At 43.9% G+C, this 15,400-nt stretch overlaps 1 protein-coding gene across 8 annotated transcripts in view; it reads left to right on the top strand.

Moving 5' to 3' along the window:
• Nucleotides 1–4,922: 4,922 nt before the first annotated feature.
• The window catches only part of PAK1 (p21 (RAC1) activated kinase 1), a 74,558-nt gene continuing 64,080 nt past the window's right edge, over nucleotides 4,923–15,400 (top strand). For 2 of the 8 annotated variants that reach the window (XM_015618362.3, XM_015618379.3), the window contains exon 1: nucleotides 5,055–5,434. The gene's annotated coding sequence lies outside the window, so the exon portion shown is untranslated. The other 6 variants (XM_015618374.3, XM_015618388.2, XM_015618416.3 and 3 more) reach the window with 6 other exon arrangements.

The raw sequence follows: 15,400 nt of genomic DNA on the forward strand, positions 1-15,400 counted from the left end.
ACTCGAGCAGTTCTAAGGAGGCTGTGCCACACAGTATCAGTCCAGGTCCTTGTGCTGGTGGCTGAACAAAAGCCAGCAAACATAGATTGTTCTGTGATTTCTGTAGGTATTTTGTCACTTGGGAGACAGCCTCTCATGTGCTTGAGATGTTTGCCTGCCTGCTGTTATTGTGCTACTTTCTACACCTCCTTCACTGGCAGCAATTCCTTCATGCTCCAAAGGCCCAAGTGAATGAGCAGTATTTATGACCTCCCCCTTCCCTTCCCTCCCCTCCCTCTCAGCAGTGCCCCTCTTGCTCTCCCTGGGTGCCTCTTTGTCTGCTGCTGCCTGTGTTTTGTAAAGCAGAGCTGCTGACATGATTCTTCACTACAAGGGTGGTGAAACGCTAGAACAGGCTGCCCAGAGCAGCTGCACACATCCCATCCCTTGGAAGTGTTTCAGGCCAGGTTGGATGAGGCTCTGAGCAGCCTGGTCTAGTGAAAGGTGTCCCTGCCCATGGCAGGAGGGTTGGAAGAAAATGGTCCTCGAGGTCCCTTCCCACCCTAACCATTCTAGGATAATTTCCAGTCAAGATGGGACATAGATCCCTAAAAGAGTATCTAGACCATATTCACATCCTTGCCTTACGTTGGCTGGTGGAATCAGGGAGGAAAGGCTTTTTCAAAATGAGGTGAGTCATTAAAAAAGGCTGGGAGGTGGGAGGAAGGGGAAAGGAGAGGAAGTAGGAATGAGTAGATGTTTCTTGATACAGCTGGAGAAGACTAGGGGCAGGCAGGAACAGGGGGTTATCAGACTGCAGGCAGAGTGAAGTTTGATGTAGGGAACCACAGCTATGACTGCAGTTGGGAGACTGAAAGATGAAATTCTGAGCCAAATTCTTGTTTTTGGAGCACATCAGTACTGTCCTTAATATCTGAAAACAGACTCTTCTGTTATGGCACTCATCTCCACAGATTCTTGCACAATGTAGGATTTATATACAAATGGTCAGCCTGTGGTGTGAATTCTTATTGCTCCAGTGACTGACCCAATGTGTTTGAAGTTTATACCTCCACCCACAAAAAAGAGCTTACAGCATTTAGATATGTTTTTTATCTAAGATTACCAGTGCCTAGTAATATTATTTCCAAACCCCAAACTATTTAGATCATTGAGAGAACATATAAAACCTAAGCCAAAGCTGGGATTCTGTACAGCTCCAAAGAAACTCACATCGCAGGGCAAAACTCCCCCCTTGCTTTTAAGCTTGAATTAGCAGCATGCCTCAAAACTCAGATATTTGTGCTTAAATTTAGCTGTTAGCTAATGAATCAAAGACTGATCTCACTGTTAAGCCATTGCCCATCTGTATTTTATGACTTCCAGAGATACACAAGGCTTCCAGAATCAGTCATTTGTGGCTTCCCTTGTATTCCCCGACTTGCTGACTGCTCACCAAAGCACTGAGTGCTCTTAGCTGTCTCTATGCAATTTCCTGGCTGAAGGAGATCTGGAATGTAAAAGTGTATTCATCACCAGAGGTTTTGCAAGATTCCAGGACTTCAATGAAGCGGTAAGAGATTATTTAAAATTGGAATGGCATGAAGGTTCCTCTGAGTTTTCAACCAACTATAGGGTAACTTAACCAACAAGTAAGTAACCCATAAGAAGAAACAGAATTATTTGGGATTTAAACATAAAAAAATTTTAAAAATGCACCAAGTTGTAATTACTGTTGTAATTGTACCAGACAGATCCTGACCCTTTACTGTGAGCTTCTTGGTACAGAAATGGAGGAATAAGTGGCAAGTGGGAATGTGTATAGTATGATGCCTTAACCATTCATCTGGAGTGAAACAACTGCATATAGTAAAATGCTGAGAAATGTTTTTGCATAAGCTAGATTTTTTACTTCAGTGCTATGATCAAAACAGTGTAACCCAGAGCCAGCTTTGCTAGAATGGTGACCCCAGTTCTTACTCCTGTATTTGAACTCATTCTAGGCAGAGAAATCATAGCAAACATTTCTCCAGAAATAATGTGCTATTTGTGTACATTTTGGAAGTGATCTTAACTTCTGTTGTGATGAGTATTACACACCATCAAACATCAGGATATATAAGATAGGAACCAGATGCTGCTCTCTGCTAGTCAGGTGTTCTGGCCATTTTTTTATTTTTTACTTTGCATTTCTGGCACTAAAACTCCCTAAAACTTACTGAGGAAATGAAAGATTGTTGCTGTTGTGCTTTTGTGTGTTTGTTTAGCAAAAACATTTGTGCATCATAGATTTGTGTCCAGAAACACATTCCTCACTGCTTTAGTGTACTGTATTATCTGGACAGAAAGAAAAGGAAATAGTTGTGATTTTAAAGTGTTTTACATATCTTTTCAGAGCTGTACAAACTTACATGATATGTAGGGCAGTGATGAATCATAGTCTGTTTTCTTCTTCACTTCACACTACCATAACAACCTTACTTTGCTGGACTGACTTTTGATTTACTGGATGAGAAAGCTCTAGGCAGTAGTGTGCTGACCCACCATCACCTTTCGCTTGCTGGTGCTTGCCGTTTCTGCATCTTCACAGTAAGATATTTGGCTGAGGAACTTGGTAATTGTGTGTTGTATAACTATAGGACTCCATTTTTCTTTTTGTGTCTTTTTCCTTTCACTGCTACTAAGACCTAGAGACCTGTAATTAATTTTCAAGTCATTCATGAACTCTGGTTTCTTCCATTTAGGCTGAGTCAAATTTGTCTCTGTTTGCTTGAGCAGACTAAATGAGTGGACAGGTTAATGCAGGTGACTAAGTGGGCACATCCTAACAAGTTAATGTCCCTCAGCTAAGCTTCAGCTCCTGTGATTTCACATTCTCTTGTGTTCCTCCTGGATAATGTCAGCCAAGATATTTGAGGATTTGATCTGGCTAAAAGGGAAAACTCCTAGGTGGACCAGTTCTTTGATCCCTTCCATTACATACTGCACAAATAGTTGTGTTGGCACAGTGCAGGGAGTAGCTCAGGAACAGAGATGGACAGCAGAGTAAGAACTATTGATACTGGTGCTGCTGACAAAGAAGAAATCATCAGGCTGGCCCTACGGCAGCTGTACTGCTTGTTCTGCTGTATGTCTGAAGGGGAGGAAAATGCACTTCCTATGTGATCACTGTAAAATTGATTGTTCAACAGAGTTGGTCCTTGAGCCTGGGCTCTGGTGCCAGACTTCTTCCCACAGAACACAGGAGATCCTTTTGAGGTGTAAGAAATCCCCTTTTTCCTCCATATTGGGAAAGGGCCATCTGACTTTAACCTGAGGGCAAGGCCTCAGATGGATCCTTTCCCTGAAAACACCTGAACACTTAGCTCTGGGTGCTTAGAAATGCAAATAAAATTATTTACATTTCACTTGTTCTTTTCTCAAGTACCAAATTCTGGTTTTCAGTGATAGCTTTCTATCCTATTTTATGCTGTTCATGGACACCTTCCTTCTTTAGTTTAGGAACTCCCTCTGAAATATCCAGCAATAGTTTCAGACAAAGTCTTGAATTTTGGATGAATTCAGAAAACTCTAAGTATTGTAATTCCTGGACATCGCATTAGGATTCCACATTACTACAGAGTAGGAAAATAGCAAAACGTAAGGATTCTTAAAAGTTTTGGTGAGATCCCTTGGGAGCAAATATACAAAGGTTTAATTAAAAGAATTTCTGAGCTAACCTGTGTATTGATGGTTCCCTCCCAGTTGTCTCTTCTCAAGGCTGAACATGCCTAGCCCTTCCTCATGAGAGATGCTCCTGTCCCCTCATCATACTTGTAGCTCTTTGGGCAGGCGCTTTGGGCAAACACTATGACTATAGTTATACAACCCACTGTAGGAGCTCCATGTCTCTCTTGGACTGAGGAGCCTGGCACTGGTCACAGCACTCCAGATGGACTTTGCCAGGGCACAGTAGAGTGAGGTACACCAGGTGTATATGGACCAGGCCTTAGGTCAAATACTGCCGTTACCTGACTTATCCCTGTGGTTGAAAGAATATGTTTGGTAAAACACCGTGTAAAATGGGAATGTTTATGGAGTATTTTGGGCTGCTCTCTCGCCCGACTTGAAAATTCATTTTTTAAAAAATTGTCAGGGTGCATCCATGTTTCTGAAAAGGCTTTGGGATTTCAAGCATGCTACAAAAGGAAGTCACTCTTCAGCTCTCAGTTCAGAGCCAAAGGGTAACTCTTGGCTTTTAACTCCAGCTTTGATGGAGCCCCCTTTATGGATCCAGCATTTAAGGTGAGCTGCATGGTTTTTGCCTCACTTTCTCCCTACCCCCCCAGCAGCAATCGTGTAAGCTCCCGTGTATCTCTGGGATTCTGGACACGGTCTGATCCTGTCTTTGAAGTGATGTGACTGATACCTATTACCCTGAACTACATAAAAACCTTTATGTTGCAAACAGACTACGGCCAGACGGCGCTTGAGGGAGCGCATACAATCTGCGGGTGTGCGTGGATTTGAATCCAATGTTACATGTATCCGACAGAGGGAAGCGCTTCGAAGTGTGCAATTCCACAGCAGGTTCAGCTGGCTGAAATCAACTCTGTGGCATTCCCACTCTCCCTATCAGTCCCAGACTCGAATTCTCGCTTCCTCCATTTGTTTACTTTTGCGGTGTTAATTTTCTGCTGGTTTAAGTCTCGAACAAACTTATCACGGGAACTGATAAATGTCGGTACAAGGGGGAAGGGCGAGACTGTGGCAGCGCTGTTTTAATCTGTCGTGTGTAGGGGCATGCTGTCTCGGTATACAGCCTGTCTCCCTTTGCCTCTATCTACCTGTTTCACTTCAACATTCCGCCTTGGTACTTCTAGAGAGCACTTCCCAAGAACACCTCAGCATGCCCGTGCTCTTTTCCCGAGAGCCCTGCGCTGTACATGCAGTCAAACCCCTCCTCTTTTTCTCTCCAGGCACAGCACAAGCGCTGAGCCGAAAACTCCTGTTAACTAGGGTGACAAGTTTCCAGCAAGCTTTGCATCACGGGGAGAGGGAACACTCGGATCCCGGCAATATAAGGTATAGACGCCTCGGTTCGTGCAGCACAGCAGCAGAGCAGAGCCCATTTTATTCTTGCCTTTTTTGGATCTGCACGCACACAGTCCTCAGCACAATGGAGCCGGCTCCGCGATAGCGCAGCGCGATACGGGCAGCACAAATAAAGTCATCGCAGCGCCGCTCGCCGAGGGTGCAGCTGCCGGCCATCCACTCCTTGCGTGGCAGCTCCGCTGATGGCGTGATCGCCAAAGACTTCTGCGTCCCAGACAGGCCAGCGCCGCTCCCGCCCTCTGCCCTGCGGGGCTCCGGGAGCCGCCCGCAGCCGCAGCACGGCCGGAGCACAGCCCGCGGCTTCCCGAGGCAGCGCCGAGGCTTAGCCAGCTCCGGGGTCCCGATCCGCTGCGCCGGGAAGGTACCACCCCCCTCCCAAAAGAACTTTCCACGGCGGGCCGCTGGGCTGCGATGCCCGCCCCGGCCGGCGCCGAGCGGCGGAGCGGGAAGGACCTGCCCCCTCCCCGCTCCGCTCCGCAGCCCGGCCCGGCGGGCCCGGCTGCCCACCTTGGCGGCAGGGGGGCTGTGGGGCGGGCCCCCCGGAGCCAATGGCCGCGGCCAGGCGGGCGGGGGGCGGGGGGCGGGGGGGGGGGGGGGGGGCCGCCCCCGGGGGGCCCCGCGGGGCCCCCCACCGCGGCGGGCGGGGGGCGGGGGGCGGTGCCGGGCCCACAATAGGGGCGGTGTGGGCAGCGGGGCCGGGCGGGGAGCCGGGCAGCACCTTGCGGCGGGCGGAAGGTGAGTGCCGCCGCGCCGGGGAAGGGGATTTCCTCGCTCCTTTTGTAACCGGGAAGTTTGCGCAGGGGTTGAACGGACGGGTGCGTTCTTCTTCAGTCCTTCTCTTCTGCCTCCTTCTTTGAAATTTTGTTTTAGAAGAAGGTACTGAGCCTGCCTTCCCTCCTCCTGATTTCCCCCTCCTGCCTCCCCGGCTCATTCATTTTAACAAAGGGAGTCGCTCTCAGCCCCCGGGCTCTGCGAGCGGGGAGACCTTCGGGGCCGCATGCTTGGGGTCCCGGCGCAGAGGCTGGGGTGCAATCGGGGCTCAGCACTCAGTTTTTGCCGAGCACCGCGTCCTGGCTTCGGCTGGAGGGGCGGGCGCTTTGGGCAAACACAAAGAATTGAGGAGCTGGACCCGTGCTGGGCGATGGGGTGACGAAGCCTCGGGCTTTGTGTGGCTGGTGAAGAAGGGATGGAAAGGTGGGAGCTTGTATTTTAACCCCTCCGCCCGCGTGTGTGTACGAAACCGTGGCTTTTTGCTAGCAAAGTACTTAAAAGCAAAGCTGAACTTCGGGATGGTGGCATAATTCAGATTGGAGGGAACGTCAGGTGGTCTCTAATCCAGCCTCCTTCAAAGCAGGGGCTTCTGCCTGGGGAGTGGATATCAGTGAAGGGACATCGGAGACGGGTGGCACCTCTGGGTGCTCTTGAATGCACCTGGGAGCTCGGAGGAGGCAGCACCAGCATGACGAGACTTCAGAGGCAGTAGCGCTTCTGTTTTCGGCTGTGCATGGAAATGCCCCAATCCACAGCTCTCCTATGCCTGCAATCCCTGGTCTTGCTGCTTTTGTTATCCAGAGAGCTTAGAATTCACGATTGTTGGGAATAGCTGGCTCCATCCGTATGTGTGTCACGGTGCATCTGCTCCTGCTGAGCATTACTTGATTCTTATTCTGACATTGCCTCTAGGAGTTTTTTCTTCAGGAGCAAGATTTATAAATAGGTGTCAAAACCTGGCTCTTGCTTGGGACTGGCTGTAAGGCGTGTACTTTCCGTGGTAATTATGTATGAGACATGTATATGTGTATGTGTGTAAGAACAACCATAAAAGCTGGTCAGTCAGCCAAGCTTTTCATTTTCAAAGTGAAAGCAGGTATTGTGGCTGGGTGAAGTGGCTGTGTTGGGCACAGACTGAAGAATGTTTGTTTTCTTTGCTCGCAATTACTCTTTGCCCAGTGGCTTATGAATGCCTTTCACTGAACCACCTCCTCCTTCTCCATAGCTGGAGTTTCCTGGTGCTGCACACATTACCTGGCCAAGCAGGGAGCACCTTCCTGTCTGCTGCTCCAATATCTCTTAAGTGTGGGTGTGCTGATCTTGCTCTCAGCTTTATAGGGTCGGGCTGGAAAAACTCCTCCTTGTGGAACAGTTTACGTGTGTGTCCACTGGATGCTTGGAGACTGCTTTTCCCTGTGCATTTTTTGGTGGATAAGTCAGAGAAGTGAAGCTCATCTCTGCACAGAGAACAGAAGGTATGGTGGGAATTTGAGTATGTCTAAATACCAGTTTGATTTAACTCTGGATTGCCTGTCTTGTGCCACAGAACAGAATTTGTCCTCAGCAGTACTGTGTAACAAAGCTGGAGTCTAAGACTGGACAATAAAGTGCCAGGTGATTTTTTTTAGCCTTTTTTGAGTCCTGTGGGGAAGGACTCACATCTTTAAATGGGATGATATAACTACCATTCTTTGATTTGGAAATGAAAGCCAAAAATAAACTTGAAGAGGAAAATGTTCTTGTGGCATGACAGCAAAAATGCTTTTACTGGTTTTTGAGAAATACTATGTTGCTCAGAAAAAAAAAATAGGGAAGCTTTTAGTTAATGCTTTTCTGTGCATCATGAGGATATTGGAATAATATGTGGCAAGTTCAATATAACTGCCACAAGTGAAAATATATTGCTCGTTTATTGTGTTTATTACTGCCTTGTTTGCACTGGATTGAAAACTGATGCTAGCTCTCTTTGCTTGAGAGGTCAAAGAACTATTTTATTATCCTTTTCCAAGTCTCTGAAGAGAGACCTTTTCTCTCAGCTTTGATTCCAATGCATGCATTTTACCAGTTTGCTGACAAGGGTTTTGTCTTCTTATAAATGTGAGCTGCAGTATGGCTTCTTTCCTTATTTTTCCTTTTTGTGCACCTGTCTCACTTCCTTGGTGTGGGAAGTTTTGTAATTTCAAAAGCTTGTTGCTATGGTCCAATATCCTTAAGTGCTTAAGAGTGTACAGAACAACCTAGAGCTGAAATAAACTTTTCTCAGTTGAAAAATACAGAAATGATCCAGAGCTCCACCCTCAAAGTGTTCTGGTTTTACAGTTCATCCTGTCAACAACAGATAACAGAAGAAAATAGACTTTGTAAAGGAACTGACCAGTCTTGATGAGGATGTGCAAGACACAGACTGAAACCAGACAACTAAAAATCAGCCATATTTCTTAAGAGCACAGTCAGCCATTAGCTCTCTGACAGGTACTGTTGGCTTTTTACCTCTGTGAGAAGGCAAAATAATACTGTGTGCCAGAACTGTATTGTGTCAAAGAGTGTTTTTCTATACTTGGCAATGAGCTGAACTAATTTTCTCAGCCTGATGCCTTGGCTTATGTAGGAATTGGGGACAGTGTCAGCATGTTCTGCTTGATGCTGAAGGCTTGCTTTTACAGAGAAAAGAGTCCAGTGTGTGACTCTTCACTCTTCTTATGCATTTGCACAGCTCTCACCTGGGAGGACCCCTGTTCGCAGAGATGGGAATGGCTGAGTCCATTCCCCTTGATGGCAGCAGAACTGGGACTGTCAGCCAGTGCTCACTGATGTAGCACAAAAGTCAGTGATCAGTTCTTCCCATCTGAGGTTTAATCTGCTCTTTGGGGATGAATAGGTTAAAAGGGCCAGATGCTGTTTGTACTAATCAGGTTTTTACGCAAACTGAAGTTCAAGTTTGAAATTCCTGCACTTGGGTGCAGCTGTGCACAGCATGTGCAGATGTGGATGTTGTGGCTGTGAGGGGTAATGCTCATTGCTCCAGTGGTGATGGCTGCTCCTGGCTTTGTGCAGGAAAGGGAGCTGCCTTTTGTCCCATCACACCTCAGGCACATCCTCTGAACTGTGGATGTCTTTGGGTCCTTCCATGGTCTGTCGTCTTTTTGGCACATGACACTGGGGTGTATGTCACAGTTTCAGGGCCCTTCATGGGATCCATTTGATGAACACATGGATGACTCCAAACTCAAAACATGGTTGCTCTGAGATGAATGTGTCTCCCCAGGCTCCCACTATGAACTGCAGAAAAAAAAGGCACTTTTAGGATGCGCCTCTACCCTCCTGTAGATATTTTTAAAATAGCTCAGGGAGTTGCACTTTAAAAATGCTGATTCCTCTTGTAGTCCCCCTGGTCTCCTCTGTCTCCCATGTGTTATGTTCTATATTGAGCAGCTGAAAGGAGTTTTACCTGCTCCTCTCACTGTGGGGATGCGGGCAGCATTGCTAACAAATCCACCTGCAAAAACACTGTTGTTGTGTGGCTTTCACTTTTCCTCTTCATTTTAGCATTTTTTTGTTGGGATGGGGGAAGAGGAAACAAAAAGAGCCCTCTGAGAAGTGGATTTCCAGGGAAATTTGGAGAAAAAGTCCAAGTATTCAGTTCTGGTTTGTGTACTAATACACAATACTAATTGCTAGCTCTTTCAGGCTAGCAATCCAAGTGTTCTGGCTTCCACTCATGCACTATCAATCTCCTGTGTGTCTGAGATGCAGGTTAAACAATAACTTCCTCTCCATAGTTTCTTTCCTTCTTGCAATCTGTACTCTTTGGACCTGCCATATAACTAGTTTGTTTTACTCTTAAGCTGGTATAACTTCCTTCAAGCCATTTTATTTCTTACTTCCTGTCAAAAGTCAGAAGTGGTGCTGAATCAGGCAACCTTGTATCATCTTAGGTTTAACGAAAGGAAGAGAAAAGGGTGACTGGTGTACAAAAGAAAGTCCAAATTTGTGAAAATTGGGCCAAATCATAAGACTGCAGAAGTAGTAACCAAAGGTACTTTCTGGAAAGAAATAATTTCTACCAAAATAGCCCTTTGTAATCCCAACTATTATGTGGGAGACATGGTACACAAAATAGACTGTGGCTGCCTTGAATCATATGACATCTAGCTGCAAACAATTCCTTGATCTTGGTGGGCCTTTAGCTGCGAGACTGTGAGGAAGTCAAGTGGGGAGTGTGTGCTGCAGGCAGATGGGGCATAAAGACTTCTGTCATGCCTTATTTTTACTTTTTCCATAAAATCTGTCCATCTATAATCTAAAAGGAAATCAGGAATGGAAAATAATTGCTATTCAAATTGTGAGTCTTTTGGGAATGGAGAAGTCTTCCAAGTTTACCTTAAGGCTTTGTTTCCTGCCCTTGCAAGATCTCTCTGTGTAGTTACAGTGTCTGTCCATGGTTTACAGCTGATGGCATTTGATGACTTTCCAGATGGCAGCAGAGAGAAGGAAAATCAAATACAAAAGGTTAGGACACAGCTTGACAGCCTGGCTTGCTAAGGTCACAGCACCACTTTGAGTTACTTTCTCTAAGCATCAGTAGGGCTTTGCACTTTTACCTTTCTTAATGACTGTAAGGGCACACCAGTATTTTAGATGATGCTTCCCTTACAAGGCAAAGCCCATTTCTCAGGACTGATGTTCTATTCATGAGGTAAGAGCTGGAGTGAGAAATATTTTTATTTGAACCAGAGGCTTGCATCATGTGGATTTTTTTCTTCTTTTGCATACAGTGAAATGCAAAATACCTTGTCACTTATTTGGCATAAAGTAATTACAAGATAGGATCAGCAGAGAATGTGCATTTGGGAATATATAGGTACAAATAATAATCTAAAATAAGAGTGGCTTGGCCTCTTAATGCAATCTCTTCTGTAGAAAGAGAAGTGATTCCTTTTGTAAAACTTGTATTTAATTTCCCCAGCTATCTGTAAAGTAACCATTATGCAGTTTTGCCAACAAGTTCAGCTTGAAGGCTTTGTGCTGGGATGATTCTACAATTTGCCTTTAGTAGGTATTTCAAGAATATCTTATTTCAACCGTGCTTTGGGAGTCTAGAAGTCACAGCTGAATGTGGAATTCATGCGCTTCCTGAGTTCATACTTGCTGGAGGTGAAGCAAAAGCTGATTTCCTTCAGCAGCAGAAGGGAGAGATATTCCAACCCCTCTTTCCCAATTCTCTGCATACTACTGAAGGTGTTAGATTCATTCATCTCAAGGCCCTGTGCTTACCTGTGTGAGGTGCTTGAAGCTGTTATGGAGCTCTCTAATGCCAGCTGTGTCAAGGTAGAGGAGGAAAAATAATAAGGCCGGGCTCATAATGTATCCTCTGCTTTTCTTGCTCATTAAACTGGTCACCTGAACCTGAACTCCCATGTTCCTTCACAATAGAAGGTAGATTTGTCAGGTAACAGCTGCAAAGACCAGGGAGCGCATAGCACAAAGAGGGATTAGCAGCAGACACATCAGGATTCGAAATGCAATATTGATTAGCTCATTAAAATTAATAAGACACTCAATTATGAAAGTCCCATTACAGTTTGCAGTTCTTCTGGAAATAGAACAATTTATATGTCCTCATCCTTTCAGGAATATCTCATACAAGGCAAATTTTGATGTAATTTTCCTCTGCAAACCACAGATTGTGTTGACTTTTAATAGAGCCCAACTTCGTCAGTGTTTTATTTAGTTAAACATTGTTTTTGGTAGGGCAATGTTTTTAATAGACTGAAAGATGAAGGCATAGTACTAAAAAGTTTCTTTTATTGAGAGTGATCTAAATTAGTGTATAATTGGGCTAATGTTTCAGGTAGGGTCAAAAATTAAATGGCAGATATTCATATATTGGCCAATCTTAGCAAATTGATAAATCTGTTTCAAAACACAGCACACAGATTTTCACTCAAGCTCAGGAACTCAAGCATCAAATATCTGAAAGGGCATGTTCCTAAATGTGAAAAGAGTAAAATTTTTCCCAATTCTTCAGAAATAAGTAAATAGTCTCCAATAATACACAATTTTTAAAGCTACAGATCTAATTGCCTTATGGAACCTTAAATTACTTAGAACTGGATTTCCAATGTGAATTTCTGTGTTTTACTAAGTATTGTTTTTTGTTTTGTTTTTTAACCCTTCGCTTGAGAAGGTTTGAGCCACCTCACTTGTGGTAATTCTTACTGAAATTGCTCTAGGAGTACTCAGTTTCCATGCAAGAAAGAGGCTGGAGGAATATAAAGTCATAGAACTAGGATCCTGGGGTGATTGCCAAGTGGATGACATGTCTCATGGATGTGGTCATTGTTACTTTTTTTTTCTACAGAAGTTTGACTGAATTTTTTTTTTGCCACACTGCCAGGAGAGCTTATTTTCCTGTTTAACCACAAAATGTTAACCACAAGCTTATAGTTCCCATCCCTGTTTTACCCTGCCATTGTGCTCATCTTCAGTCCCACTTTGAAATAAGATGTGTGTTCACATAAGTGGAATAAGAAGTGTTGCTTCTCTGATCTCATGATCACAGCTGATCACAGGTGATAACAAAAAAAAACTTTGGGAGCTGAACTCAAAGGAGAGACCCAGAAATGAAATGTTGATAAAACCACATAGTCCTTCATCAAAACCATTGCCTTTTTGATTACCTAACTCATTGGTAAGATTCTTTGGTAAAATGTATGCAGTTGTGGGTGTGTGTTAAGGTGTTTGATGCTTTCTGTTAAACTCCAAGATTCTGGAGATGTAAAAGCTATGCAAAAATATGTCTCATATAAAAGTGACTTCTCCTACTCCTATCTGTAGAGAGAAATGACAGAATTTTATCCAAATGTGCCTTGAAGACTTAAATAAAGAGATTTAAGCACACAGAGGCTTTGATTTGAGCCTCCAGTTCCTAATTTTGGGTGAGGAAGTGACGGTATCTACTACCTCTTTACAGTAAGTTACTAGCATTATAACTTAATTCTCCAAAATCACCAAAGTCTTTATTGAGTAGCCTTACAGAAAGCCAGAAAAATTGTGAGGGAAGGAAGGAGAGGAAACCGCAGCACCTGCAACAAGTATTGTCTCACAGTTATCTTGATCTAATATAAAAATCTGCATTTCAGTTTCTGGCTCATCAAATTTCTTATTGTTGCATCAGCCTATATGTCTTGGTAATAAGGTGTCTGGGGAAAATTGCAGTCTCTTACATTTGTGTGTGCTATAAAATTCTTCTGTGCAATTTTGACTCCCTTGGTGGCAGAGAGAATGAGTAAAAGGGCTGTACCATATTCACAGCAATCAGCAGGAGTCTCATCCACTATCAGAAGACTCTGAAATACTGAGGCTGGAAGTACTTTTCCAGGCCTGCTTTAATTCCTTTGCATATGTTCTTAAACCAGATTTTAAAGAGTATGAATAAAATTAAACTGACATTTTATCTAGATCTGTAACCTCCAGTGTCAGACTTGTCTCTTGCTGTTTCTGTGAGCCCAGACAACAATATTGAACTTAACTTGCAGTGTGTCTGGGAGAGCTAACTTTTGTATTCTTCCTGTTTGGTTTCTTTCCTCTGCCTCCATTCCTTGATCATATCTATTAAAGCATTGTTTGTTGGTTTTCCTTTTGCCTTTCTACAGAAACCTTGTCCATCTCCTGCCTATCTTTACTTTCTCCAGCCACTCCTAAGACTGTTGAGAAACAGATTGCTCAAAGTTCTGTGATCCTGAAGATACTGGGCAAGCACAGATGAGCAGCAGGGAAGTAAAACATTTTGTCCTCCACCCCAGTAAGAAGCATCTTCTTTGGGGCTTGGGAGGAGGATGAAGACTGGATAGGGGAAGAAATCCATTGTTTTCCTCTATCAAGCAGATAGTTTTGGTGATGAGATACTTGGAAATATTTAAATCTGTAGATTTAATTAGGCTGAGGAGGTAAGGGTAGGGCTGGGAATGACGAAAGAAGGACTGGATTCAAGAGGAGAAAGCAAACAACTCAAGATTCCTTCAGGGCTCTCCTGCAAGACAGAAAATATGCAACAGTGTATTCCTCTGTGTAGGCTGTCTTTAAATGGAGGCAGACGGTCACAGGCGGTGTTTGGATTCCAGGTTGAATAAAGGCACATCCTTCCGTTAGAGGAGGCAAAACAGTGGTACTTGTTAGAATTCAAAATCCATCTCTAAATGCCTCAGTGACTTGTCATCAAGTGACTCACTGCACTGTCATAGTAGGGCTTCTGGCTTTCACATCAAAGTTATACTTGCTGAAACAGTGTCCTGCCAGCTCATATTAATAGTCCCCCCTCCCAAGCTTGTTTCCAATTTACTCATGGTGAAGAGGGGATTTGGAGGTGTCAGGGCAGAAGAAGGCTGCAAGGGCAGATCAGAAATCTCACTACTTTGTAGACTTCAGAATGACAGCTTTTCATTTGTTCTGTGTGCCTCTGAAACAAGTCCTTGAGTTGCAAAAGAAAAACATTCAGAAGTGATGAGCTGTAAAAAATTGTAAGAATTTACTCATTTACTTTGTCCAACCAAAATGTCTTTTCTTGCAAGCAAAGGCTTCTTTTGAAGTTCATTTACTACTTTAGAAAAATGCTAATGTTGAAATTCTCTCGTCTTGATTTCCTTTATCTCCTGCAGTTTATTAGATGATCATCAGGATAATTTTTTTTCTCTTTAATTTACATAATCAATTTTATTCTAGATGACCTTTGTGTCTTTTTTAAGAGCCAGTTCTTTCTAACACTAGGTACATCCTGCAGGAGCTCTTCCTGCCTTCTGATTCAATACTTATTCATCCTGGGACCTAGTCCAAATGCCACCAACAGTGCTTGTGTGGGTTTTTTTTGTTTGTTTCAAAAACATTTCATCACATGATGACAGATGGCAACATTAAATGTGTAAATGTGCAGTTTAGGATGTAATGGTCATGAATATGAAAAGAATCTCACCTGAGCAGCAAGTGGCTTTCTGCTTTTTACATCATACCTACTTTAAATTTAGTGTTACAGTGTATGCTTTGTGTTTCTGATGATGTTGCTTTTTGAATCCCACCCTGTTATTTTGGCTCAATATCGAGGAGCAGTGACTTCAACAAGGTGATCTCATCCAATGTGTGGTGTGGCTGCATTTGTTTTTGAAGGCTTGAAATCCTGTTCCATTTGCAGTTCCTGTAGCTGTAGGTAAATCATCTGAAATCCAAGATGATGAGCATGCCTGATCTCTGTGCTCTGAATCTCCTTTCTCATGAATTCGTGTGCTTCCCTTCTGTCATGGGGCTCTTGTGAGCGTTGTTTTTCTTTTCTCCGGGGTGTGAATGGGGTGAGCAGGGAAAGGGTTCTCTATAAGGCATAACTTGTGCTAGTTTCAGCATTAAAAACCCTTTCTGTGAGGGCTCAAATTCCTAATGAATTAATTACAAATTTTGGAGGAGAGTGTGGTTGACTTAAGATTCTTCTTGACTAGCATATGAGAAGCTTGTGTTTTGCTTTTTTTCTTAAAACCAGCTTGCAATCCCTTCCTCCCCCAGACTATAAAGC

This window comes from Parus major, chromosome 1 (assembly GCF_001522545.3).
Source record: "Parus major isolate Abel chromosome 1, Parus_major1.1, whole genome shotgun sequence".
NCBI lineage: Eukaryota > Metazoa > Chordata > Aves > Passeriformes > Paridae > Parus > Parus major.